At 42.4% G+C, this 27,600-nt stretch overlaps 1 protein-coding gene and 1 pseudogene across 1 annotated transcript in view; one reads left to right on the forward strand and one right to left on the reverse strand.

The window, feature by feature from the left end:
- The window catches only part of TANGO6 (transport and golgi organization 6 homolog), a 264,770-nt gene that overhangs the window by 175,341 nt on the left and 61,829 nt on the right, over positions 1–27,600 (forward strand). The gene's annotated exons all lie outside the window — the stretch shown is intronic.
- Positions 10,096–10,195, reverse strand: LOC112614939 (annotated as a pseudogene).

Here is a 27,600-nt window from a genome sequence, read left to right on the forward strand (position 1 = left end):
TTTTGAGACGGAGTCTCGCTCTGTAGCCCAGGCTGGAGTGCAGTGGCCGGATCTCTGCTCACTGCAAGCTCCGCCTCCCGGGTTCACGCCATTCTCCGGCCTCAGCCTCCCGAGTAGCTGGGACTACAGGTGCCCGCCATCTCGCCTGGCTATTTTTTGTATTTCTTAGTAGAGACGGGGTTTCACTGTGTTCGCCAGGATGGTCTCGATCTCCTGACCTCGTGATCCGCCCATCTCGGCCTCCCAAAGTGCTGGGATTACAGGCTTGAGCCACCGCGCCCGGCCGAATCAGCAGTGTTTTAAGCAAAAAATCATAAAAAGATTATTTTAGTATTTTATTAGTTCAATCAATGCAATTAATTCCTGTTTTGCTTGATATCTATAAACACATTAGCTTTCCAAGAGAGTCTTGAAAGTTTTTTTCTCTGTTTTAGTGGCACACTTTCCAAAGCTATCAGAGATGTATATTGAAGAGTGCTTGTCAGAGTCCTATACCTGATTACAAACCATCTTTTGTAGAGGAGCAAAACAAGACACTTATCTGTGGATGACAAAAAGTCTTAGGGCAACCACAGCCGAAGATGCGATTAGCAAGGAAATGTGGTTACCTCTGTGGCAGAAAATAATTTAGCATAACAATTATAATTATTACTGATAATGTACACTAAGTCATAATCAGAATTATAGGAGTTTCACATAATTTTGGAACACATACCAGTAACACATTTATACAAATACAGCCCAAAGAAAGTCAAATACCATTGTATATTTAACAGCGCTTCCTGTATGCTTTTAATATACCAAATATGTCATTTTTGGACTTTAGGGGACCTAATATCTAAAAGTAATAATTGAGTCAGAAAGACTTTAGAATTTGAGTTTGGAAACTTGTCAAGTGTCAAAGGCTTAAAACACTTGATATTATAAAATAGAATCACAGGTCATTTATTTAGCTAAAATAACTCAAAGATTTCAAAAAGACAAAAACTTTTACTCATTGATGAAGGGAAGACTTAGCTTTCCAGACAAGATCCAATAAAAACAGCATGAGGTCAACTGAATCTCTTTTCTCTCCTCTTTTTTTCCTATAGTTTATTTTAAAGGTAAACAAAAATCTCTCTCTCTTTTTTTTTTTTTTTTTGAGACAGGCTCTCACTCTGTTGCCCAGGCTGGAGTGCAGTGGCACAATCTCAGCTCACTGCAACCTCTGCCTCCCACGTTCAGGCAATACTCCTGCCTTAGCCTCCTGAGTAGCTAGGATTACAAGTGCATGCCATCACACCTGGCTAATTTTTTGTATTTTTAGTAGAGACGGGACTTCACCATGTGGCCAGGCTGGTCTTGAAATCCTGACCTCAAGTAATCTGCCCACTTTTGCCTCCCAAAGTGCTGGGATTACAGGCATGAGCCACCAAGCCTGACCAATATTCTTTTAATTTTAGTCAACTTGCTTCCACACAGGTCTTTACAAGGTTAAATTTTCACAAGCCTTCTACAACTTCTTTAAGCCTTTAGTCTTATCCTATCTTTTTAAATTTAAAATGATTCTTACACCCCCTAAATTAGACAAAATTACTTTATTTTTTTAAGAAAAAAACACATTCTCATGCCTTTTTACCAAAAACATGTAATTTTAATTTCTTTCGTGTAAGAAATTTTAATTACATACCAGGTGCAGAGCCTAGGATGCAGGACAGAACTGCCTATAAAATCTGACTCTTGCCAGCACAGTTAGGGGGAAATGGCTCACCCTCTATGTTCCCAGGCCTTATCCTGAATTAAATGGCTCTAACGCAGGTAAGTTGAACAATTACCAAAAGTCATAGAAACAGTTTATGACCTTAAAGCGTTTAGCAAACCTGATATCTGACCTGCATGATTTAGACCAAATGTCCAAATTTTGAAGACAGTTTTATTTTATTTTACCAGTAATCTTTAAACTTTCTTTATTTTTAAAAGACTATTAGTTATGCGTACTAAAAGGCACTAAAGTTTTTATTTTTCTAGCAAAGTATTTAAGTCTTATTTTTCTTTGTGCCTATTATTTAGAGCTCTTTTATTAAACATTATACATACAACACATATAAATACACAGACAGAAGATCTAGTAGTTGTAAGATTTCTCATTTGCCAGTTTTTAAGTTTCTCATTAAAGCCTGCAGTTTCTAGGGCCAACTAAGCAGGCACAGCTAGAAAACAAAACAGATCTCCAAAAATCAAGGATCCCATTTTTACACTAGATTCTGGATTCCTAAAAAGAAACGAACACCATGGGACCAGACAATGCAGTGCTTTTACCTTGCATTTCACTGCAAAGATGTTCCCCCGAGGCTGGTGGCCAACCCAAAGCCAATCTGCCCATTCCCCATTTCATACCTTTTAGGTACCCAAGAGCACGCTTTTTTCATTTAAATATGAGAAGAAAGAAGTATTGGCCTGTAGTAATAACCGCTCACTGTAAGCAACTGCCATCAGCTATTCCTAAAAGTATATGTCCTACCTAGCTGTTATACCATGGCTAAAAGTTCTCTCATAATGCAAAATAATTTCTGATACCCCCAAAAGTGAAAAAAAGATCAAGTAATGTGATGCAAAGCAGAGCAGAGCCTTAGATTTTGAGAGGGACCTGTCTACTTACAATTTTTGGAGTTCCATGAGGAAAACAGCTTTTTCTTCCAAAACAGGATCTGTGACATCTTCTATTTTTCTCCCAAGGAGTCCCAGGCTGTCAGAAATTACCATAGGTCCTCTCATGTGGGCATCAAGGGTAGCAAGAAAAAAGACTGGAGAAATAATTCAGTTGACTGAGAAGAAAAACAAACCAAAAAAATAAGATCGAAGAAAAGGCATAAAACCCTTTAATTTTTATATATATAAAACTTGGGTGATATGATTTGGCTCTGTGCCCCTACCCAAACCTCATCTTGAATTGTAATCCCCATAATCCCCATGTATCGAGGAAGGGACCAGGTAGGAGGTGACTGGATCATAGGGATGTTTTCCCACTATTCCCCTAGGATAGTGAGTGAGTTCTCATAAGATCTGATGGTTTTATAAGACAGTTTTCTGTGGTCTTGCTTGCTCTGTCTTGCCTGCTGCCATGTAAGACATGCCTCTTCCCCTTCCACCATGATTGTAAGTTTCTTGGGGCCTCCCCAGCCGTGCAGAGTTGTGAGTCAATTAAACCTCTTTTCTTTATAAATTACCCAGTCTTGGCTGTATAAAATGGACTAATACATTGGGTATCTGTTTTTAATTAAGCTGACTTTTAACCATAGAGCACTTTTTTAAAAAGTCCTTCTGGGGCCGGGCGTGGTGGCTCAAGCCTGTAATCCCAGCACTTTGGGAGGCCGAGACGGGCGGATCACGAGGTCAGGAGATCAAGACCATCCTGGCTAACACGGTGAAACCCCATCTCTACTAAAAAATACAAAAAACTAGCCGGAGGCCGGGCGCGGTGGCTCAAGCCTGTAATCCCAGCACTTTGGGAGGCCGAGACGGGCGGATCACGAGGTCAGGAGATCGAGACCATCCTGGCTAACACGGTGAAACCCCGTCTCTACTAAAAAATACAAAACACTAGCCGGGCGAGGTGGCGGGCGCCTGTAGTCCCAGTTACTTGGGAGGCTGAGGCAGGAGGCAGGAGAATGGCGTAAACCCGGGAGGCGGAGCTTGCAGTGAACTGAGATCCGGCCACTGCACTCCAGCCCCGGCAACAGAGCGAGACTCCGTCTCAAAAAAAAAAAAAAAAAAAAAAAAAACTAGCCGGGCGAGGTGGCGGGCGCCTGTAGTCCCAGCTACTTGGGAGGCTGAGGCAGGAGAATGGCGTGAACCCGGGAGGCGGAGCTTGCAGTGAGCCGAGATCCGGCCACTGCACTCCAGCCTGGGCGACACAGCGAGACTCCGTCTCAAAAAAAAAAAAAAAAAAAAAAAAAAAGTCCTTTTGGGTCAGGTGCAGTGGCTCATGCCTGTAATCCCAGCACTTTGGGAGGCTGAGGCAGGCAGATCACCTGAGGTCAGGGGTTTGATACCAGTCTGGCCAACATGGTGAAACCCTTTCTCTACTAAAAATAAAAAAATTAGCTGGGTCTGGTGGCACACGCCTGTAGTCCCAGCTACTCGGGAGGCTGAGGCACCAGAATCGCTTGAACCCAGGAGGTAGAGGTTGCAGTGAGTTGAGATGGCACCACTGCACTCCAGTCTGGGTGACAGAGCAAGACTCCATCTCAAAAAAAAAAAAAAAAAAAAATCTTTCTAAATCTTTTATCATTAGACTTTAGCCAGGACAAGCAGCCAACACCTCTGGCTTTTAAGCCCTTTTTTTCCCCCTCAAAGGTATTCTTCCAAGTAAAACAAAAAAGCCTTAATGAAGGTTATGATTTAACCATGGACGTACAAGGTGTCTCCAAAGAGACGGCAAGCAGTTTTTATAAGACCTAGAATCACGCCTAAGGTAGCTCAGAGAAAAGAAAATTCAACTCAGGAAATCAGCAGCTATCCATAGAGGGAAAAAGAATAAATAAATGGCAAAAGTCCCACAAGTGTCAAATCAAAAGGAACTCATTCCCTAAGCCAGGAGTTTAATCCAGGCCACCATCACAAAAGAGCAAAGCCTTTGCTACTGAGCTACAGCAGAAGGTAAGCACCATACATTGTTTTTCCCAGGAGTCTAGAGCAGCCATTTTTAAGCTTGTGAAGAACATACCTTTTCACGGGAAAAGAAAACAGATTTTACTGTAATCCCAGCACATTGGGAGGCTGAGGCGGGTGGATCACAAGGTCAGGAGATCGAGACCACCCTGGCTAACACGGTGAAACCCCCTCTCTACTAAAAATACAAAAAATTAGCCGGGCGCGGTGGCGGGCGCCTGTAGTCCCAGCTACTCAGGAGGCTGAGGCAGGAGAATGGCGTGAACCCGGGGGGCGGAGCTTGCAGTGAACCGAGATCGCGCCACTGCACTCCAGCCTGGGTGACAGAGCAAGACTCCGTCTCAAAAGAAAAAAGAAAACAGATTTTAGAATTAAAAGTCAGTATTTCTTTCAGTCTTACTGAAAGCAAACCAATACTTTAAAAAACGTGTTTTAATATAGGGGACCAAAATTTAGATAGACTATTATAAATAAATTTTCTTTCATTGTGGTTTAATTATATTAAAAAGTTTAAGCCAGGCGTGGTGGCTCATGCCTGTAATCCCAGCACTTTGGGAGGCATAGGCGGGTGGATCACAAGGTCGGGAGTTTGAGACCAACCTGGTCAATGTGGTGAAACCCCGTCTCTACTAAAAATACAAAAATTGGCCGGGCGCGGTGGCTCAAGCCTGTAATCCCAGCACTTTGGGAGGCCGAGACGGGTGGATCACGAGGTCAGGAGATCAAGACCATCCTGGCTAACACGGTGAAACCCCGTCTCTACTAAGAAATACAAAAAAAAACTAGCTGGGCAAGGTGGCGGGCGCCTGTAGTCCCAGCTACTCGGGAGGCTGAGGCAGGAGAATGGCGTGAACCCAGGAGGCGGAGCTTGCAGTGAGCTGAGATCCGGCCACTGCACTCCAGCCTGGGCAAAAGAGCGAGACTCCGTCTCAAAAAAAAAAAAAAAAAAAATACAAAAATTGCCAGGCGCGGTGGCTCAAGCCTGTAATCCCAGCACTTTGGAGGGCTGAGACAGGCGGATCACAAGGTCAGGAGATCGAGACCATCCTGGCTAACCCGGTGAAACCCCGTCTCTACTAAAAAAAAATACAAAAAACTAGCTGGGCGAGGTGGCGGGTGCCTATAGTCCCAGCTACTCTGGAGGCTGAGGCAGGAGAATGGCGTAAACCCGGGAGGCGGAGCTTGCAGTGAGCTGAGATCCAGCCACTGCACTCCAGCCTGGGCAACAGAGCGAGACTCCGTCTCAAAAAAATAAATAAATAAATTTAAAAAATTTTTAAAAATGAATAAATAAATAAATAAAAATAAAATAAAAAATAAATAAATAAAAAATAATAATAATAATAAAAAAATACAAAAATTAGCCAGCTGTGGTGATGTGCACCTGTAGTTCCAGCTACTCGGAAGGCTGAGACAGGAGAATGGTGTGAACCCAGGAGGCGGTGCTTGCAGTGAGCGGAGATCACGCCACTGCACTCCAGCCTGGGCAACACAGCAAGACTCTGTCTCAAAAAAAAAAAAAAGTTTAATAAGTTATCTTTTATGAACTTTATCATGACTTACATATACCATCTATGACATGCTTGGACCTTTTGACTTGTCGTATACTTTTTTCTTTCCTAAATAATCAGTCATTCTACTTTAGAACAAGAATTTACCATACAAGATCCTTTCTCACATAAAATTTCTTTTCTTTATAGCCTTCCTTTCCAAAAATATATCTTCATATCCATAACTTTCTACTCATCTCTCTCCCCTACTTACTGTTTTTTTTTTATTTCTACCTTGTTTCTATTTTCTTCCTAAATCCACATTTTAAACCCCACTTTAAATAACATCTGAATTGGCAAAAAAAATTTTTTTTCAGTAACAGTATATCTTCTTTGGCACATTTTACATACAGAATTATATATGAATTTTTAGTAATCCTAAATTTTAATGAGTTTAAATTAAATGAACTTGAAAAATGCTTGGACTTACTTACTTAATTTATGAGTGCTCTTTTATTTATAAGTCAATTTGTTACCCTGTAGACAATATATAACATAATAAATGTGAATACACATAAACACACATGTATGTATGCACACACATAAAGATCCAATAGCTTTTATCTTGAAACTCTAGTCATGAGATAGTAATACAAACTCACTGTTTCATAAAAGACAGCTAGATCCAAATTATTTCTTTTCTTTTTTTTTTTTTTTTTTTGAGATGGAGTCTCACTCTGTCACCCAGGTTGGAGTGCAATGGTGCGATCTTGGCTCTCTGCAACCTCCGCCTCCCAGGTTCAAGCAATTCTCCTGCCTCAGCCTCCTGATTAGCTGGGATTATAGACACTTGCCACCACGCCCGGCTAATTTTTGTATTTTTAGTAGAGATGGGGTTTCACCACGTTGGTCAGGCTGGTCTCAAACTCCTGACCTCGTGATCTGCCTGCCTCGGTCTCCCAAAGTGCTAGGATTACAGGCAAGAGCCACCGTGCCCAGCCCCAAATTATTTCTCTGACAAAATCGGGACTTGTTCAAATGGCTAAATTTTGTTTGCTAATTTGAATTTGCTGTGGTTGCTTAAAGGGCACCTTAGCAGCAAGTCCTTCAGGACTATTGTCCCCATGTCCAACAAGGATCTTTACGAGACATAGAACTTCTTCAATCTATCTTTCTGTCCAGTTATCTACCCCTGCAAATTCTCACCTCCTGCATCAAATCATTAAATGAAGTGACAATAAGACAAGAAAATGCTGTTACAGAAAACAATAACTTTAGAATAGAAAACAAGAAAAAGTAAGACCAGGATTCCCCTAGGGTGGGACTCTAACCCACAATTCTAGAGGGAATGCCAATTCTGAACACCGCAGAGCATCTGGCATGGATGGCAAACATACCAAATGCTGAAAACCCCAGAGCACCTCAGGAGTGTCCAACAGTGAACCCCAAAGGCATGAGACCTAACACAGTTGGGGGCCACAATATAACATGACTCTGGCATCCCAAGATCAATACAGTGGGGGACCACTCACAACCAAATGTCTTGCTTTAAACAACTGCCCAACTATCCAAAGCAAAACTACAGAGAAGGGGTGACAGGGTGGGCTACTAAGGAAGTGACCGGCCAGGTGTGCTCCCATCTGGGGCACCCAGACAATGGGAGGCTGCAGTCAGGCTCCTAAGCCAGAGGTCTCATGGCCACTTTCCCATCTACCCAAAATAAAGGACAGAGAATCCAGGCCGGGCGGTGGCTTAAGCCTGTAATCCCAGCACTTTGGGAGGCCGAAACGGGTGGATCACGAGGTCAGGAGATCAAGACCATCCTGGCTAACACGGTGAAACCCTGTCTCTACTAAAAAATACAAAAAACTAGCTGGGCGAGGTGGCGGGCGCCTGTAGTCCCAGCTAATGTAGTCCCAGCTACTTGGGAGGCTGAGGCAGGAGGCAGGAGAATGGCATAAACCCAGGAGGCAGAGCTTGCAGTGAGCTGAGATCTGGCCACTGCACTCCAGCCTGGGTGACAGAGCAAGACTCCGTCTCAAAAAAAAAAAAAAGGACAGATTCCAAAATCGAAATTGAATAAAAGGTAGCGGCCCGGCACGGTGGCTCACACCTGTAATCCCAGGAGGCCAATCCCAGGAGGCCAAGGCAGGTGTATCACCTGAGGTCAGGAGTTTGAGACCAGCATGGCCAATGTGGTAAAACCCCCATCTCTACTAAAAATACCAAAAATTAGCCAGGCACCTGTAATCTCAGCTACTTGGGAGGCTGAGGCAGGAGAATCACTTGAACCCGGGCAGCAGAGGTTGCAGTGAGCCGAGATTGTGCCATTGTACTCCAGCCTGGGCAACAACAATGAAACTTTGTCTCAAAAAAAAAAAAAAAGGTAGCAAGTTGAATCCTCATTTTACCCAGCCCCTATTCAAGGTGGAGTCGCTCTGGTTTGAATGCCTTTGATATAAGGAGCTCCAAGAGTCTGAATCTGGAGTGTTTTTCTTGCCTCGGTTAAGAAACTTTTAAATAATACTAATATTTTTTCAAAAACAGAAACAATGAAAATTTAGAAGGCTTTTACAAATGTTACTCATTAAATGGTCAGCTCTGAAGCAGTAAAGACTGAAATTATATTGTCACCATCGTTTACTGACAAATAAGGAAAGGAAGAGCTGGCAGAAGCGATGCCAGTCAGAAAGCAGTGGGAAAGCCCTGGGTTCTGCTTGGCTGGTGGTGGAGGCAGGACTCGGTTCCTATAGTGGGCGGATTACCAAAGAATCCAGATCTCCTGCCTCCTCTGTTTGAGGGCAGCGATGATTGTGAATTGTCTGTGAGATTAGTCCCAAGCCTTTGGTCTCTGAGTTTTTGGGAGGCAGGGATGTGTTTCATATTAGATTGTGCTTACACACATAGACTGCTTCTTTTCTAGTATGTGAATATTTTTATATGTTGCTTCTGTTTTTCCAGCTTCACTGAAAAATAGATTCTCCAGTCCTTCCATTCGCAAAATTTCATTTTTAAAAAAACAGACTTCTGGCTGGGTGCGGTGGCTCACGCCTGTAATCCCAACACTTTGGGACGCCAAGGCAAGTGGATCACCTGAGGTCAGGAGTTCGAGACCAGCCTGACCAACATGGTGAAACTACATCTCCACTAAAAAAAAGAAAACAAAAATTAGCCGGGCATGGTGGCACATACCTGTAATCCCAGCTACTCCGGAGGCTGAGGCAGGAGAATCCCTTGAACCTGGAAGGCGGAGATTGTAGTGAGCTGAGATTGTACCACTGCACTCCAACCTGGGTAACAGAGCAAGACTCTGTCTCACAAAAAAAAAAAAAAAAAAAAAAAAACTACACTTATTGAAATAGAATTCATATACCATGTAATTCAACCATTTACAATGTACAGCTCAATGTTGTTGTTGTTGTATGCTCACAGACTTGTGCAATCACCATTACAATCAATTTAGGACATTTTCGTCACCCCAAAAGCAACCTTGTATCCATTCCCAGTCGAGCAATCACTACTGTACTTGCTGCTCTAAGGGTTTACTTATGGACATTTCATATAAACGAAATACACCATGTGGGCTTCTTTCACTTAGCATAATGTTTTCTTTTTCTTCTTTTCTTTTTTTTTTTTTTTTTTTTTTTTTTTGAGACGGAGTCTCGCTCTGTCGCCCAGGCTGGAGTGCAGTGGCCAGATCTCAGCTCACTGCAAGCTCCGCCTCCCGGGTTCACGCCATTCTCCCGCCTCAGCCTCCCGAGTAGCTGGGACCACAGGCGCCCGCCACCTCGCCCGGCTAATTTTTTGTATTTTTTAGTAGAGACGGGGTTTCACCGTGTTAGCCAGCATGGTCTCGATCTCCTGACCTCGTGATCCGCCCATCTCGGCCTCCCAAAGTGCTGGGATTACAGGCTTGAGCCACCGCGCCCGGCCAATGTTTTCTTTTTCTTTTATTTTAAACATGGAACATTTCACGAATTTGCCTGTCAACCTTACACAGGAGCCATGCTAATCTCTGTATCATTCCAGTGTTGGTATATTTGCTGCTGAGGCAAGCGCAGTGTTTTCAAAGTTCATCTGTGTTGTAGCATGTATTGGTAATTCATTTCTTTTTATTGCTGAATAATATTCCATTGTATTTATATGCCACTTTTTTTCTTTTTTTTTTTGAGACTGAGTTTTGCTCTGTCACCCAGGTTGGGGTGCAGTGGCACGATCTCAGCTCACTGCAACCTCCGCCAACTGGGTTCAAGCGATTCTCCTGCCTCAGCCTCCTGAGTAGCTGGGACTACAGGCACGTGCCACCACACCCTGTTAATTGTTAATTTTTTGCATTTTTAGTAGAGGTGGATTTCACCGTGTTAGCCAGTATGATCTTGAACTCCTGACCTCATGATCCATCTGCCTCGGCCTCCCAAAGTGCAGGGATTACAGGTGTGAGCCACCATGCCCGGCCTGGATATGCCACATTTTTAATCCATTCATCAGTTGATGGATATGTGAATTTTTGTCTATTATGAATAAAACTGCTATATACATTTGTGTACAAGTTTTTATGTGGAAAAGTGTTTTCAGTTCTCTCGAGTCATATGGTAACTCTATGTTTAACTTTTTGAGGAACTGCCAAACTGTTTTCCAAAGTTTTTCATTTTACATTTTCACCAGCAGTGTAGAAGGGTTCCAGTTTCTTCTCACCAGGGCTTGTTATTGTCTGCCCTTTTGATTACAGCTCTCCCAGTGAATATGAAATGATATCTCCTTATGGTTTTGATTTGTACTTCCCCAGTGATTAATGATATTGAGCACCTTTTCCTGTGCTTCTTGGACATTCATATATCTTCTTTGGAGAAATGTTTATTCAGATCATTTTTTAATTGAGTTGTCTTTCTTTTTTGTGTTGTAAGAGTTCTTTATAAATTCAAGAGACAAGTCCCTTACACTTATGTGATTTGCAGATATTTTTTTCCATTTTGTGGGTTGTCTTTTCACTTTTTTTAAAAAAAGAAGAATAGACTTTTTCTTTCAGAAAAAATAGACGTTTTTAAGAGCAGTTTTAGGTTTACATAAAAATTGAGCAGAAAGTCGAGAGAGTTTCCATATGCTCCCTCCCCCAACACAGCCTCCTTCACTATCAAAATTCTTTTCACTTTCTTGATGGTGACATTTGAAGCACAAAGGTTTTTAATTTTGATGAAGTCCAACGTATGCATTTTTTTCTTTTGTCACTTTTGCTTTTGGCATCATATGTAAGAAGGCTTTGTCTAACCTAAAGTCACAGAGATTTACTCCGTTTTCTTGTTTTTTGTACAACTGAGATCTTGCTATGTTGATCAAAGCCATCACTCCCAGGCTAGTCTTGAACTCCGGGCCTCAAGCAATCCTCCCACTTAAGTCTCCCAAAGGACTGAGAGTTTTACGATTTTATCTCTTATGCATAAATCTGTGATGCATTTGAAGTTTTTGTTTGTTTGTTTGTTTGTTTTTGTTTTGTTTTTTGGTTTTTTTGGGGGGGATGGAGTCTCACTCTGTTCCCCAGGCTGGAGTGCAGTGGCACGATCTCAGCTCACTGCAATCTCTGCTTCCCAGGCTAAAGGAATTTTCATGCCTCAGCCTCCAAAGTAGCTGGCATTACAGGCACCTGCCAATATGCCTGGCTAATTCTTGTATTTTTAATAGAGATGGGGCTTTGCCATGTTGATAACGCTGGTCTCAAAATCCTGACCTCAGGTGACCTGCCCATCTCAGTCTCCCAAAGTGCTGGGATTACAGGTGTGAACAACCATGCCCGGCTGAAGTTAATTTTGTACATGTGTCAAGAAGGGGTTTTCATGTGGCTGTCAAGTTGTTCCTGCCTCATTCTTTCTCCATTGTTTTGGCATTCTTGTTAAAAATCAATTGAACATAAATAGGAGAGTTTATTTCTTTTTTTTTTTTGAGACGGAGTCTTGCTCTGTATGCCCAGGCTGGAGTGCTGTGGCGCGATCTTGGCTCACTGAAATCTCCACCTCCCGGGTTCAAGTGATTCTCCTGTCTCAGCCTCCCAAGTAGCTGGGATTACAGGCATGCACCACCACGCCAGGCTAATTTTGTATTTTTAGTAGAGACGGGGTTTCTCCGTGTTAATAAGGCTGGTCTCGAACTCCTGATCTCAGGTGATCCACCCGCCTTGGCTTCCCAAAGTGTTGGGATTACAGATGTGAGCCACTGCGCCTGGCCCGAGAGTTTATTTCTTGACCCTCAGTTCTATTCTATTGATTTACCTATTGTTAGGGCAGTATATACTATCTTGATTATTGTAGATTTGTAGTAAGTTTTAAAATCAGAAGTGTGAGTCCTCCAACCTTTTTGCTGTTGTGGATCCCTTCCATTCTTATATGAATTTTAGGATCAGGTCGCCAATCTCTGCAACAACAGCAACAGCAACAACAACAACAACAACAACAAAAGCAGCTGGCATTTTGATAGGGATTGTGTTGAATCTGTGGATCAACTTTGGATATTGCCATTATAATATTGTCCTTCAATTCATGAGCATGGGATGTCTTTCCATTTATTTGTCTTCTTTAATTTCTTTCAATAATGTTTTCAGAGTATGTGTTGCACTTCTTTTGTTAAATGTATTCCTATTTTATTCTTTTCAATGCAATTGCAAATGAAATTGTTTTCTTATACAGAATATTCATTGCTAACCTGAATACTTACTTTTGGCATTTGGTGGCAGGAACTGAAGGGCGTATTAGGATACATCAGTTACTTGAAGTGAATTAAATTATTTCATGCATGTACTGAGAATGAAATGGGTATCAGCACTGCTAAGCTGGTGAGGCCACCCCCTACATGACTATGCTGTTGATGACCTGATTCCTCTATGACTGTTATAGAGAAAGACTTTCTCTTGCCAAAGTATCTAGAAAGTTTTCAATCATTCTGTGTATCTTATCATTCTATTTGCTACCCTCACTAAATAGAACAGTCCCAGTACTATTTGTGCCATCATTCATTTGGAAAAGAGATTTGATTCCGGAAAGATTATCATACTCTTCAACTGTAGTGAGATTACAGTGACTTTGCACCAGAGTAATGTTATGCTAAAGGCATTGCAGTAGAATATCCACTGGAGATTAGAAACCTCATTCTGTGTTATCAAACAAAGACCTCCATCCTCAGTGAACACATTATCTAATTCTAATCCACCAAGAATGTATCTCTAGTTAAGCTATTTCCTTGCTCAGAAAAGCATTATCAGCTCTGGCTTGTTTACATCTTTAATTTCACACCCTCCATGATTTGACACTGCCTATTTCTGATCATGTTCACCTCTCATTGTGCTCTTCGTTGCACTTACCTGGTACAGCTGCTGTTTTCTAAATATGCCATATATTTTGTCTCTCTACCCCTGCCACCACCTTGCCTCTGCTGCCACAGCTCTGTCTACCTGAAGCAATCTTCCTCTTGTCTGTCTCTTATGAGAATCCTTACCATTCTTCAAGATTAGGTTTCAGTGCTCCCTCCTCCATGAAATTTTCCCCAAGAAGAATAGGTATCACCCATCCCGTTGCTCTCATCCTGCTTAGTACCTCTGACTTCCTAGAAGTAGGGACAAAATCTCCATCATCTCTCAATCTCCAGTGCCGTATGGCATCCCTTGCACATAGTATGTATACATTCAATGTTTTCATTGAATTGGCTAGATGGAAAGATATTTTTTACACTGTAGTTTGGAAATTAAATTCTGATATATTTTCAGGACTATGTATATTCTCTAAAATAGTTTTTAAAATATTGTATTTTCATTTTAATAATAATTCTGAATCACCAGGATCCACGTTATAATCAAGTTGCATTGCACAGTTTTAATGCCCATGTTTGTGTTTGAGAAACACTGGAGTAAAACATTATTCAGAATGTGTGTAAAGTTCTGATTACAGAGGAGTGCTGGCTGTAAGTGATCATTCGATTTTTGGAAAATATAATTGGTTTTAGCCAGCAGTACCTTAATCTGAGGATAAGATATTCTTTAGTTACTTCTTGGTAGAAAATGGAGAGAGCAGTTAGGAATGGTTTTATCTGTGTTCACATGTGTGTCTCAAAAAAGGCGGGGGGGGACAGGAGGAGAAGGAAGAAAGCCCGCATTCATTAATAATAGAGTTTTTGAAAGAATGGTGTAAGAATTTGGCGAAGAGTGGAATTCTTTTTCTCACTTGATTTTTCTCAATTTCACTTTTATGGCCTGTTTTAGTGAACTAGGGGAATGATTGAGCCCTTGAAATTAGCAGGTCCTCTGACTCCAAAAGTTTAGGGTGTGTGTGTGGTTTTTTTTTTTTTTTTTTGAAACAAGGTCTTGCTCTGTCATGCAGGCTGGAGTGCAGTGGCACAATCATAGCTTACTGCAGTCCTCGAACATCTGGGCTCAAGTTCTCCTCCCACCACAGCCTCCCTGGTAGCTGGGACTACAGGCACATGCTACCACACCCAGCTAATTTTTAAAATACCTTTTTTATTTTTTATTTTTTATTTTTTATTTATTTTTTTTTTTTTGAGACGGAGTCTCGCGCTGTGTCACCCAGGCTGGAGTGCAGTGGCACGATCTCGGCTCACTGCAAGCTCCGCCTCCCAGGTTCAGGCCATTCTCCTGCCTCAGCCTCCGAGTAGCTGGGACTACAGGCGCCCGCCACCACGCCCGGCTAGTTTTTTGTATTTTTAGTAGAGACGGGGTTTCACCATGTTAGCCAGGATGGTCTCGATCTCCTGACCTCGTGATCCGCCCGCCTCGGCCTCCCAAAGTGCTGGGATTACAGGCTTGAGCCACCGCGCCCGGCTAAAATACCTTTTTTAAAAACGAGCTTTCGCTATATTGCCCAAGCTGGTCTTGAACTCCTGGCCTCAAGCCATCCGCCCACCTCAGCTGCCCAAAGCTTGTCAATTCAGATTCAACAGCACCCCTCTGCTATGTAAGCATCTCTTGTTGCAAGTCATTTCAGATCCTTTCTGGAAAAAGATGGGATCTGATATACATAAATGAATCTATCACTCTAGACTTCAGAGTACCATTGAAAAGCTTAATGAAAAATCTTCCAAATTCTAATTTGTTAAAAGAATCTTTTCACAGTGCCAGAATTGATACAGGCAAGTCATAGGCAGGTTAAAATTTTTTCAGCTCTCTCACCTGATTGTTCACCTTCCAAAGCAACTCGTTTTTATCAAGTTCTTTTCAAATGAATCTAGATCCTTCACTGGCTTTCTTGAACACACAGCTGTTTGCTTCTCAATAAGGTTGATTGGTGCTGACTTCCTGAGAATAGGGAGATGCAAATAGCCAGGTGTTGTCATTACCATTGCACAAAGTAGAAGCCATTAGAACTAAGCTAAGATAAACCCCACTCATTAGAATCTACTGGGTAAGTTTCTAAAAGTGGGCTTGGATTTACTGTGTTCATTTCTCTGAAGCTTTTTAGAAATACCTGAGGAGGCCAAGTGCAGTGGCTCACACCTGTAATCCCAGTACTTTGGGAGGCCAAGGCGGGTGAATCACCTGAGGTCAGGAGTTCGAGACCAGCCTGACCAACATGGAGAAACCCCGTCTCTACTAAAAATATAAAATTAGCCAGGTGTGGTGGTGCATGCCTGTAATCCCAGCTACTCGAGAGGCTGAGACAGGAGAATCATTTGAACCTGGGAAGTGGAGGTTACGGTAAGCTGAGATCATGCCATTGCACTCCAGCCTGGGCAACAAGAGCAAAACTCCATGTAAAAAAAAGAAAAAGAAAAAGAAAAAAAGAAATACCTGAGGAAAAGAAGATGGTCTCTTTAACTTCAGTTTCATGAGTGCCTCTTCATCTAAATATTGTAGTGTGTAGTGAATGCTTTCTGTTTTTTGTGGGGTTTTTTTTGAAATAGAGTCTCGCTCTGTTGCCCAGGCTGGAATGCAGTGGCGTGATCTTGGCTCACTGCAAGCTCTGCCTCCTGGGTTCATGCCATTCTCCTGCCTCAGCCTCCCAAGTAGCTGGGACTACAGGTGCCCGCCACCACGCTCGGCTAATTTTTTTATTTTTAGTAGAGACTGGGTTTCACTGTGTTAGCCAGGATGGTCTCGATCTCCTGACCTCGTGATCTGCCCACCTTGACCTCCCAAAGTGCTGGGATTACAGGCATGAGCCACCGCGCCCAGCCATGAATGCTTTCTGAAAATGGAGTGGGGGAACTTGGAAATCAGTACCGTTTTTTGTAAAAGCCATTTACTGCATATTTTTAAGGACACAGCAGCATAGTAATGAATGTTTGCCCTTGTCAGGGAACAAATGTGTGCCGTCCTTCATTAAAAGGTGAATTAGGATCTCGGAGCTTTTGGTTCAAATAAGTTTCAACTGAGTCAATAGGAACATCTCATCTGGATAAAGAAAAGTACAAACATGCAACAACAACCGAAACCAAAGAACCCCTCCTGGATGGGATAATAGTGGTTTTGTTGCCTAATCAGAAACTAGAAATAGTAGTGGGTATCCCAGAACCCTAGATTTTAATTCATAATCAAATGGGTTAGCCAATAGTTGTGAAATACACTCGGCATGTAACCCCTTCTTGGAAGCTACTACTGTAAGTAGTTACACACCTTTTTTTTTTTTTTAATAGGTTGGCACATATAGTAAAGATGACTCAGCTCTTTGGGAAAGTTATATGTATTTATGCTGATATTATAGGAGTCATGCTGTATACCAGGTTGTTGTCTCAATAAAAATTGTAATTAGAAGAAAGAAAATTATTTGGTTTAATTTTTTCTTTTGTTATACTTGGTTATACAATTGACTTTTGAGTCATTTTAAAAACACGTACGCAGTGGCTCACACCGGTAACCCAGCACTTTGGGAGGCCGAAGCTGAGGTGGGAGGATCACTTGAGCTCAGGGGTTTGAGACAAGACTGGGCAACCTGGCAAAACCCCTTCTCTACAAAAATATACAAAAATCAGCTGGGCGTGGTGGCATGCGCCTGTGGTCCCAGCTACTCGGGAGGCTAAGGTAAAAGAATCACTTGAACCTGGGAGGTCAACTTTGTAATAAGCCATGATTACACTACTGCACTCCAACCTGGGTGACAGAGCAAGACCCTGTCTCCAAAAAAAAAGACAGGACTGCCTTAAGTTCCTTTTTTCTTTTTTTTCTATTCCAAGACCAGGTCTCACCCTGTCGCCCAGGCCAGAGTGCAGTGGCACAATCTCAGCTCACTGCAACCTCCACCTCCTGGGCTCAAACAATTCTTGTGCCTCAGCCTCCCGAGTAGCTATGACTACAGGCATGTGCCACCATGCCTAGCTAATTTTTTATATTTTTAGTAGAGACAGATTTTCACCATGTTGGCCAGGCTGGTCTTGAACTCCTGAGCTCAGGCAATCCGCCTGCCTTGGCCTCCCCAAGTGCTAGGATTACAGGCATGAGCCACTGCGTCTGGCCTCCAAGTTCCTTTGTTTTGACAAATGTAACTTTTTTGATGTTTCATATTGATAGACATAGGATTGACATTGAAGTGCTCTACAACTTTATAAATGAAGAGCATTCCAGTTTTCATATATCAGTTAGAATGTTTTTGGCTGCAAGTAACAGAAATTCGCAACTCAAGTAGCTTAACAAAGAATGAATTATCACACATAACAAAAATTCCAGGATTGGTAATTCTGTAGCTCAGTGACATCATTCAAGACCCATATTCTGGCCGGGCACGGTGGCTCAAGCCGGTAATCCCAGCACTTTGGGAAGCCGAGACGTGCAGATCACGAGGTCAGGAGATCGAGACCATCCTGCCTAACCCGGTGAAACCCCGTCTGTACTAAAAAATACAAAAAACTAGCCGGGCGAGGTGGCGGGCGCCTGTAGTCCCAGCTACTCGGGAGGCTGAGGCAGGAGAATGGCGTAAACTCGGGAGGCGGAGCTTGCAGTGAGCTGAGATCTGGCCACTGCACTCCAGCCTGGGCAACACAACGAGACTCTGTCTCAAAAAAAAAAAAAAAAAGACCCATATTCTTTTCATCTTTCTCCTCTGTCAACCACAGCTTATGGGCCTTATCCTTTAGTTCCTCATGGTTTCAAGTTGGTTGCAGCAACTCTAAGGCAACCCTAATTCATGTATCTTTATGATAGCCAAAGGCAAAAAAGTTTTCTCAGAGTCTTCTAGCAGACTTTCCTTCACAACTCATTGTCCAGAACTGGGTCACAAGTCCATGCCTAAACCAATTAAAGCAAAGGAAGATGTCCACCATGATTCACTTAGACCAATGGAAACTGTAGCCTGAATCACATGGGGAGGGGTGGCGACAGGTGGATACTTGAGCAAAATTAGTGTACTGTTTATAAGGAAGAATAGGAAAATGCCAATGAGATGTATACAAAGTTTGACATATAGGAATCCCTAAAGCTCAAATTAACCCCTGGGCTGGGCACAGTGGCTCACACTTATAATCTCCGCAGTTTGGGAGGCTAAGGCAGGAGGATCACATGAGCCCAGGAATTTGAGACCAGCTTGGGCAACATAGCAAGGCCTAATCCCTATAAAAAACTTTTTTTAACCAGCTGGGCATGGTGGTGTGCACTTATAGTCCCACCCTACTCAGAAGGCTAAAGCAAGAGGATCTCTTGAGCCCAGGAGTTTGATTCTGCAATAAGTTATGATTGCACCACTGCACTCTAGCCTGGGTGACAGAACAAGACCTTGTCTCAAAAAAAAAAAAAAAAACACACAAAAAAGAAAAATAACCTCTTATATAGGATCTTAAAATTCAATGCCTATGCCAAATTGCAGCCCTGGAAGATTCTTTTGACTATGTGCATTTATTTTGTTCTCCACAGAAACCTGTTCAAGCTGGTCAAACCTAGACTTCCACCTGGAGACTAGGGTACAATACAGTCCTGAGACCCCTATCACAAGAAAAGAAGGGAGGGAAGATTAGTTAGAGGGTAGCAGAGCCCCAGGAAAAGGGGGCAAGGTCATAAATCCCCAGAGAAGACCAGGTTTGAGCAAGGGTGTGACAGATCTAGGCTATGTATGTGAGGCCTAGGGGAGGTCCAGTCTTGGAGAACGTGGAGGCAGGGCTCTTTGAGAAATGCAACGTGGATGAAGTGAGTGTTCCAGTTCTTCCAGTCCAACACCTGGAAAACAAGGTAGCAAGTGAGCCCACAGTCAGCAGACCAGGTACAATGCAGGGTCTGAGATGCCCACCCTCCCACTGGCTTCTTGGGTTCTCAGGTGCAGCTGGGATGGGTTGGTGGAGCATGTAGTTTAACAGATGCCCTTTTTTTTTTTTTTTTTGAGATGGAGTCTCGCTCTGTCACCCAGGCTAGAGTGCAGTGGTGCGATCTCGGCTCACTGCAAGCTCTACTTCTTGGGTTCACGCCATTCTCTTGCCTCAGCCTCCTGAGTAGCTGGGACTACAGGCACCTGCCACCACGACCAGCTAATTTTTTGTATTTTTAGTAGAGACAGGGCTTCACCGTGTTAGCCAGGATGGTTTCGATCTCCTGAGCTCGTGATCCGCCCACCTAGGCCTCCGAAAGTGCTGGGATTACAGACATGAGCCACCGCACCCAGCCAATGGATGATCGTTTTCAAAGGAGGGCTGGAGCTCAGTTAGGGCAGGAATTTACATAAATGGAACGTTAAGTTGCAGTTTGGTTAATATGGTGATATGCTCTTGACTTATATGGCCCGTCAGTATAAGAAACAGCTATATGATTTCTGCATTGAATATAAAGCTTCTATTGCCCACTGTCTTCTTCACTTTTCCAACAGGCCCTCACATGACTTGTTCCTTGAGGTTTTCTCCTCTAAGAGCTCTTCCCTGAGCCCTCACCCACATTGTCAACTTCCCTGCTCCTTATTTTTTTTCATAGCCTTCATTGCTGCTGGAGATTTTTATTATTTATTGTCTTTCTTCCCCGCTAGAAGTAGGTTTCATGAAGATGGGAATTTTGCTTTCTTAAGTTCATGCTATATTGTCCTCAGTACTGAGAACACTGGCACATTGGAGTACTATGGGCATTCAATTAAGATTTGCTGGACAAATTAGCCAGGCGTGGTGGCACATGCCTGTAATCCCAGCTACTCGGGAGGCTGAGGCAGAAGAATCACTTGAACCTGGGAGGCGGAGGTTGCAGTGAGCCGAGATCGCGCTGTTGCACACCAGCCTGGGCAATAAGTGAAACTCCGTCTCAAAAAAATAAATAAATAAGAAGATTTGCCAGATGAATGAATGAGATACCTCTTAGCGTCCTTCCTGATGTTTCTCTCTCCTCATGATGTTCCTTCTTTTATTGGATAATGAAAGCTGTGTTTTCTAATTCCTTTTTTGCCTTAGCTACCAAGAATTGTAAAACTAAATTACTAAACTCATGGTTTATTTGCAGTAGCCATTCTTAGCTTGGGATATCTGCACTCCTCTCACTGTAGAGCTTTTAAAATATTTATTTTATGTATTTTATTTTATTAATTATTATTTTGAGATGGAGTCTTTACCCAGGCTGAGGTGCAGTGGTGCAATCTCAGCTCACTGCAACCTCCGCCTCCCGGGTTAAAGCTATTCTCCTGCCTCAGCCTCCTGAGTAGCTGGGACCACAGGCAGGTACCACCACACCCAGCTAATTTTTTTGTATTTTTAGTAAAGATGGATTTCACCATGTTGGCCAGGCTGGTCTCAAACTCCTGACCTCAGGTGTTTCACCCACCTCAGCCTCCCAAAGTGCTGGGATTACAGGCATAAGCCACCGTGCCCAGCCTAAAATGTTTATTTTAATGACATATGGTTTCAACGTTATTTATTGTAAGTTGCTTCACATCCTATGTGGAAGTAAATGAAGACTGAGTAATAATAAGTGAACTAATTGAGGGTAACAGGGAGAAGTTAAAAACAACAACAACAACAAAAACGAACGCACTTTAGAGTCTGAGCAAATAAGATAATCCTGGAGCTGTTGTTAATAGAATAGGAACCAGATCAAACATTACTCATAAAAGTCCCTCTCTGTCACCTTTTTGGCACATCTCACTCCATTGTTATTGCTTGGTCAATATTTTTCCTCTTCCCCATTAGGTTTTGCTATGAGGGCAAGGACTGTATCTTTCTTGCTTATGATTAGCCCCGCCAGGGCCTACCACAGTGCCAGACACATAGTACACACTTAATCATTATTTGATAAGTTAATTTAATGTGCCTTTTCTTTCGTTATCACTTATTTTTAACTATAAGCCCCTATATTTGTAAACATTAGCATATTTCTTCTGTGTTCTTACCCTTTTCAACCTGCAGTTTCCCCTGTTTGTGGATTTCCAAACTTCCTTCATTTTTTTATGTACCTTCCTTCCTGACAAGGAACCTTCTTCCTTTAACCAGAATAGCCTCCCACTCCAGGGCTCATGAATGTGTGCCTTTTCTTCCTTCCCCAGTCTCCTAAATCTCATTTTCCTGATGACTAAACCGAAAGTGACTCACCAACTCACACACTTAGAACTGGAAGGAGCCTGAGAGATCATCTCGTCTCACTGGCTCATCTCCACTTGGTCCAGGGAAGTGAAGGGAATTGCCCAAGGGTCACTCTGCTGGTTGGCAGCAGGGACAACCCTAGAACACAGATCTCTTACTCTGGATCCTCATTTCCAGCTGCAGAGTGAGCAAGCCCCTTTCCTAACTCCAGAAAGAGAAAGCACTGCAACAAAAGTAGAAAAGTATATTGTAGTCTTAGTTGGAAATCTTTTTTTTTTTTTTTTTTTGAGACAGAGTCTCGCCCTTGTTGCCCAAGCTGGAGTGCAATGGCATGATCTCCGCTCACTGCAACCTCCGCATCCCAGGTTCAAGCGATTCCCCTGCCTCAGCCTCCCAAGTAGCTAGGATTATAGGAACCCATCACCACACCTGGCTAATTTTTGTATTTTTGGTAGAGATGGGGTTTCACCATGGTGAGCCACCAAGCCTGGCTGTTGGAAATCTCTCTTTTTTTTTTTTTTTTGAGACAGAGTCTTGCTGTGTCGCCCAGGCTGGAGTGCAGTGGCACCATCTCGGCTCACTGCAAGCTCTGCCTCCTGGGTTCACACCATTCTCCTGCCTCAGCCTCCCAAGTAGCTGGGACTACAGGCGCCTGCCACCATGCCCGGCTAATTTCTTTTTGTGTTTTTAGTAGAGTTCACCGTGTTAGCCAGGATGGTCTCGATCTCCTGACCTCGTGATCTGCCCACTTCGGCCTCCCAAAGTGCTGGGATTACAGGTGTGAGCCATCGCGCCCAGCTGGAAATCTCTTAGATGCAATATATCATAGGAGTTACTCATAGGTAACTCACAGGAGTTAAGTATCAGACCATTTAAGTTTGATCCCAGCTCTATTTACTCTTCAAACAAGTTAACTCCTGTGTCTTAGTCCTTTCTCTTTTTTCCTATGCATTTGAATATTTAATGTACATATGTAAATCTGTATGTTTGATTTGTTTATAGTAGGAAAAGTTGTATGTGTGCATATTTACATACATAAATGGTAATACTGGTTCTGTTTCTTTCACTTTAACAATGTCTTGAGGAAAGCTTTTCATGTCAGTATATATAATTCTGTCATGTTCCTTTTAATGACTGCATAGTATTCTGTAATATGGGTATACCATGGTTATTTAACCTTTCCTATATGAATTTTTTAGTTTATTTTTTCTCATTTTTCATGATTACAATTCACTAAATTCTTTATGTGGATGTCCTTGTGCAGATATGTAACTACCTCTCTAGGATAGATAATTAGAAATGCAAAGACTGGGTCAAAGAGTCTGAGATGACAGTTCAAATCTCCTCTTTTCTATTGTGAAAATAGACTATCAATCATTATTGATTTAGTTTTAGCAGCATACTTTGATGTTGACAGGACAGAGGTAAGTCTTATGACTGCATGTAGTATGTTAGGAATTGGCAGCATTTTGGAGAAATTACTCCTTTATCTTTTTCTTATACTGTATGGAAGGTACGTTGTGTTTTGGACCTTGAGGGGAAAACAAAAACCAAAACAAGAAAAAAAAACAAAAAACTTCCTCGTCCTCTTCCTTCCAAGGGACTGAGACTAGCAAAATAATGCTTTCGAGCAACCTCTGCTTGGCTCTATGACAGCATTTGCCACACAGTTCTATAATTGTCAGTAGTTATCTGTTTATATGTACTCCTTAAACTTTGGGCATCTTCTTTTCTCCTTATTTTATTTTATTTTAATTTAGTTTAGTTTAGTTTTGTAGAGACAAAGTATCCCTATGTTGCCCAGGCTGGTCTCGAACTCCGGGCTCAAGCAATCCTCCCGCTTCAGCCTCCCAAAGTGCTGGGATTATAGGCATGAGCCACCGTGCCCGGCCTACTTTGGGCTTCTTAAAGGGTAAAAAGAACTTTTCATCAATTATTGTATTCCTAGAATATTAGCATGATACCTAGTACATAATTATGTCTTGTTAAATAAATTAATGAATTCAATTCAATATTACCATTTCCTGTACCTAGTACAGTCATGCATTGCTTAACAATGGGAACATGTTCTGAGAAATGTGTAGTTAGGTGATTTTGTCATTGTACAAACATCATAGAATGTACCTACACAAACCTAGATGATATTTTATTTACATATATTTTGTAATACAGAAAATCAAATGTCCCAGCACCATTGCTGAATGCTAATTATTTCCCCAACTTGATCTGCAATGCCAATATCACATCAGGTTTCTAAATGTATGCTACCCTATAATCTGATGGGACCACTGTTGTATATTCAGGCCATCATTGACCGAAGCATTGTTATGCAGCTTATGACTGTATGTGCAAAGACTGCTAAGACCTGATGGGATCAGAGATGAAGGAGTCAAAGTTCTACCCTCAAGGAATTTATAGTCTTATGGGAGAAAGAGATACAGGCTTAAAACATTTAGGAACCAAGGCATGAGTGACAAATGTGACTTAAGTCAAAGCGACTTAAGCACAAAGTATTGTGAGACTTTCAAGGAGGACTAAGTGAAGCTGACTGAGGGGAAGAGGCAGGTTCCACAAAGAAAGTGGCATTTGAGCTGGGCCTGGTAGGACAGGCCAGTGATTTATCAAGATAGGTCATCATTTTGGTGATTAAAAATAGGTGACTTTATGCTTATAATCCTAGCACTTGGGAGGCCAAGGCAGGAGGATCGCTTGAAACCAGGAGTTCAAGACCAGCCTGGGCAACAAAGTGAGACTCTCTGCCTCTGCAAAAAAATAAAATCAAGGCCGGGCGCTGTGGCTCACGCCTGTAATCCCAGCACTCTGGGAGGCCGAGGCTGGCGAATCACAAGGTCAGGAGATCGAGACCATCCTGGCAAACACGGTGAAACCCCGTCTCTACTAAAAATACAAAAAAATTAGCCAGGCGTGGTGGCAGGCGCCTGTAGTCCCAGCTTCTAGGGAGGCTGAGGCAGGAGAATGGCGTGAACCCGGGAGGCGGCAGAGCTTGTAGTGAGCGGAGATCACGCCACTGCACTCCAGCCTGGGCAACAGAGCGAGACTGTGTCTCAAAAAAATAAATAAATAAAAGTAAAATAAAATAAAATAGCCAAGAGTAATGGCATGTGCCTATATTCCCAGCTACTTGGGAGGCTGAGACATTAGGATCACTTGACCCAGGAGTTTGAGGCTGCAAACGACTTATGACAGCACCACTACACTTCAGCCTGGGTGACAGAGCAAGACCTCATCTCAAAAAAAAAAAAAAAAAGGTGAATTTAAACAAATGCTTCAGAAAACATTTTGTCACCTTATAGATATTATATATCTTTAGGGCCAAAGGCGAATGTTTTATACCTGGGCTCTGGAATTAGGACCTCAGAACCAAGATCAAGCCAAAATAGACTTGGTTCTTGGTACACCAATGGGGGAAGACATTGCTTCCATATATAAAATACATACATTAAAGACATTCAATTCAGAATGTCCTAGCATGCTGCTATTTCTACGCTCTTTAAAAACAAAATAAAGACTGGGCACGGTGGCTCACGTCTGTAATCCCAGCACTTTGGGAGGCCAAGGTGGGTGGATCATCTGAGGTCAGGAGTTCGAGACCAGCCTGTCCAACATGGAGAAACCCCGTCTCTACTTAAAATACAAAAGTTAGCCAGATATGGTGGCATGCGCCTATAATCCCAGCTACTTGGAGGCTGAGGCAGGAGAATCACTTGAACCTGGGAGGCAGAGTTTGCAGTGAGCCAAGATCATACCACTGCACTCCAACCTGGGTGACAGAGCGAGACTCTGTCTCAAAAATTAAATTAAATTAAATTAAATTAAAAATAAAATAAAAATCTTCTCTTGACCCCACTTCCTTGACTATCACCCCGTTTCTTTGATCTGCTTTGCAAAACCTCCTGAAGTGATCTCTCTGTTTTCTGTTCTTCTTCTCCCATTCTGACTTAAATCCACTCTTGTCATGCTTTCACCCCCATCAGTCTGTCAGGACCATTCTTGTCAAGGTCAACAGTGACTTCATTTTTACTCAATCTAATTGTCAACTTCCAGTCTTCTTTCTACCTGATGTATGACCAGCTTTTGATGCAGTTGACCATTGCCTCCTCTCTGTTATACTTTTCTCCCTTAATTTCTAGGATATTACTCCAATTTTCCTCCTACCTGACTGGTTATTTCTTTTCAGTCTCCTTTGCTGGTTCCTCCCTTCTTAGACCTCTTAATGTTGAAGGGCCCTTGGTCTTCTTCCCTGCCTACACTCCCTCTCTTGGTAATCATGTCTCATAGTCTCAAGGCTTTAAATGTAATCTATATTCCACTGATTCCAAAGTATTTATCTCTAGCCCAGACTGCTTCTGAACTCTATACATATAAATCTTCAACTACCTACTTAACATGTCTAAAACTGAACCCTGATCCTTCCTCCTGCCTCAATTAGAGACTTTACCATCTCAGTTGATAGTAACTTCATCCTCCCAGTCTCAAAAGCAAAAATCCTAGAAGTCATTCTTGGAGTCATCAGGAAGTCATGTTGGCTCTATCTTCAAAATATATGCAGGGTCTGGCTAGACATAGTGGCTCGCACCAGTAATCCCAGTACTTTGGGAGGTAGAGGCAGGAGGATCACTTGAGTTTAGGAGTTCAAGACCAGCCTGGGCAACATAGTGAGACCCTGTTTCTACAAAAAAGTCAAAAAATTAGTCGGGTGCAATGGTATACACCTGTGGTCCCAGCTACTCTGGAGGCTGAGGTGAGAGGATCACTTGAGCCCAGAAGATTGAGGCTGCAGTGAGCTGTGATCACTCCAGCTGGGTGACAGAACAAGACCCACCCCCCTCTCTATATATGTATTTATGTATGTATGTGTGTGTGTATGTGTGTATGTATATGTGTGTCTGTGTGTGTGTGTGTGTGTGTGTGTGTGTGTATATATGCAGAATCTTCTTATCACCACCTCTACTGTTCAAGTCACCATTGTCTCTCCAGCCACTTACTGTAGTAGGTTTCTACCTTGGACCTTCTTCCACCCTGGACATACACAGTGCCCACTAGCGTGTTCTCAGCACTGCAACCAGTGTGATCTTTTTGCACTCCTTTGCTCAAAATCCTCCAAAGGCCTCTTATTTTACTCTGAGAAAAAGTTCAAGTCCTTGCAGTGTCCTGCAAGGCCCTTCATGATCTACCCCACCTCCCCATCCCTGCCCTTACTTCTCTAGCCTTATCTAGAGTTTCCTTGGTGTTCTCAGACATGCCAGGCGTGCCAGGCGTGCTCCAGGCCATTCCCTCTTCCTGGTATGCTCTTCTCCCAGAAATGCACATGACTGATACACTCACCTTCCAGTCTTTGTTTAAATGTCTTTGTTAAACCTTCTCAATGAAACCTACCTTTACCACATTTTTAAAACCTGAAGTCGGCCACCATTCCCATTATTCCTTATTTCCCTTACCTGTTTTACTTTTTTTGCCCCTATAGTATGTATTACCTTCTAACATTCTATATAATTTACACTAGAATATAAGCTACAGAAGGGCAGGAATCATGGTCTCTTGTTTCGCAGCATATACCAAGCATCTGGAACAATGCTTAGCACATACTAGGCCTCTCGATAAATATTTATCAAATAATCATAGTTCTCTTTCTCCAGGACCCAAGTGCCTTGATTGTTTTTCACTCAGTTTGCTTATCCGAGCAGACAGCAGGGTAAGACAGGGAAAAGTAGGCTGATGATCAGGGTCTAGGGTCTAGCCTGGGGGCCACACTTGTTATTTGTATGACCATGGGCTAATTATAGTTGGGCTGGGTTTGTGAAAGTTTATTAAGCTATACTTATGATATATACATTTTTTGTATGTATATGTAAATTTTTTAAGTTTTCTATAATAAGACTCTCTGAAAATAACTGCTAGTAACACTATGGGGAATATCTTCACATATTTTATCTCTATATGTAGACTTTTTTTTTTTTTTTTTTTTTTTTTTTTTTGT

This window comes from Theropithecus gelada, chromosome 20, assembly GCF_003255815.1.
Source record: "Theropithecus gelada isolate Dixy chromosome 20, Tgel_1.0, whole genome shotgun sequence".
Classification (NCBI taxonomy): domain Eukaryota; kingdom Metazoa; phylum Chordata; class Mammalia; order Primates; family Cercopithecidae; genus Theropithecus; species Theropithecus gelada.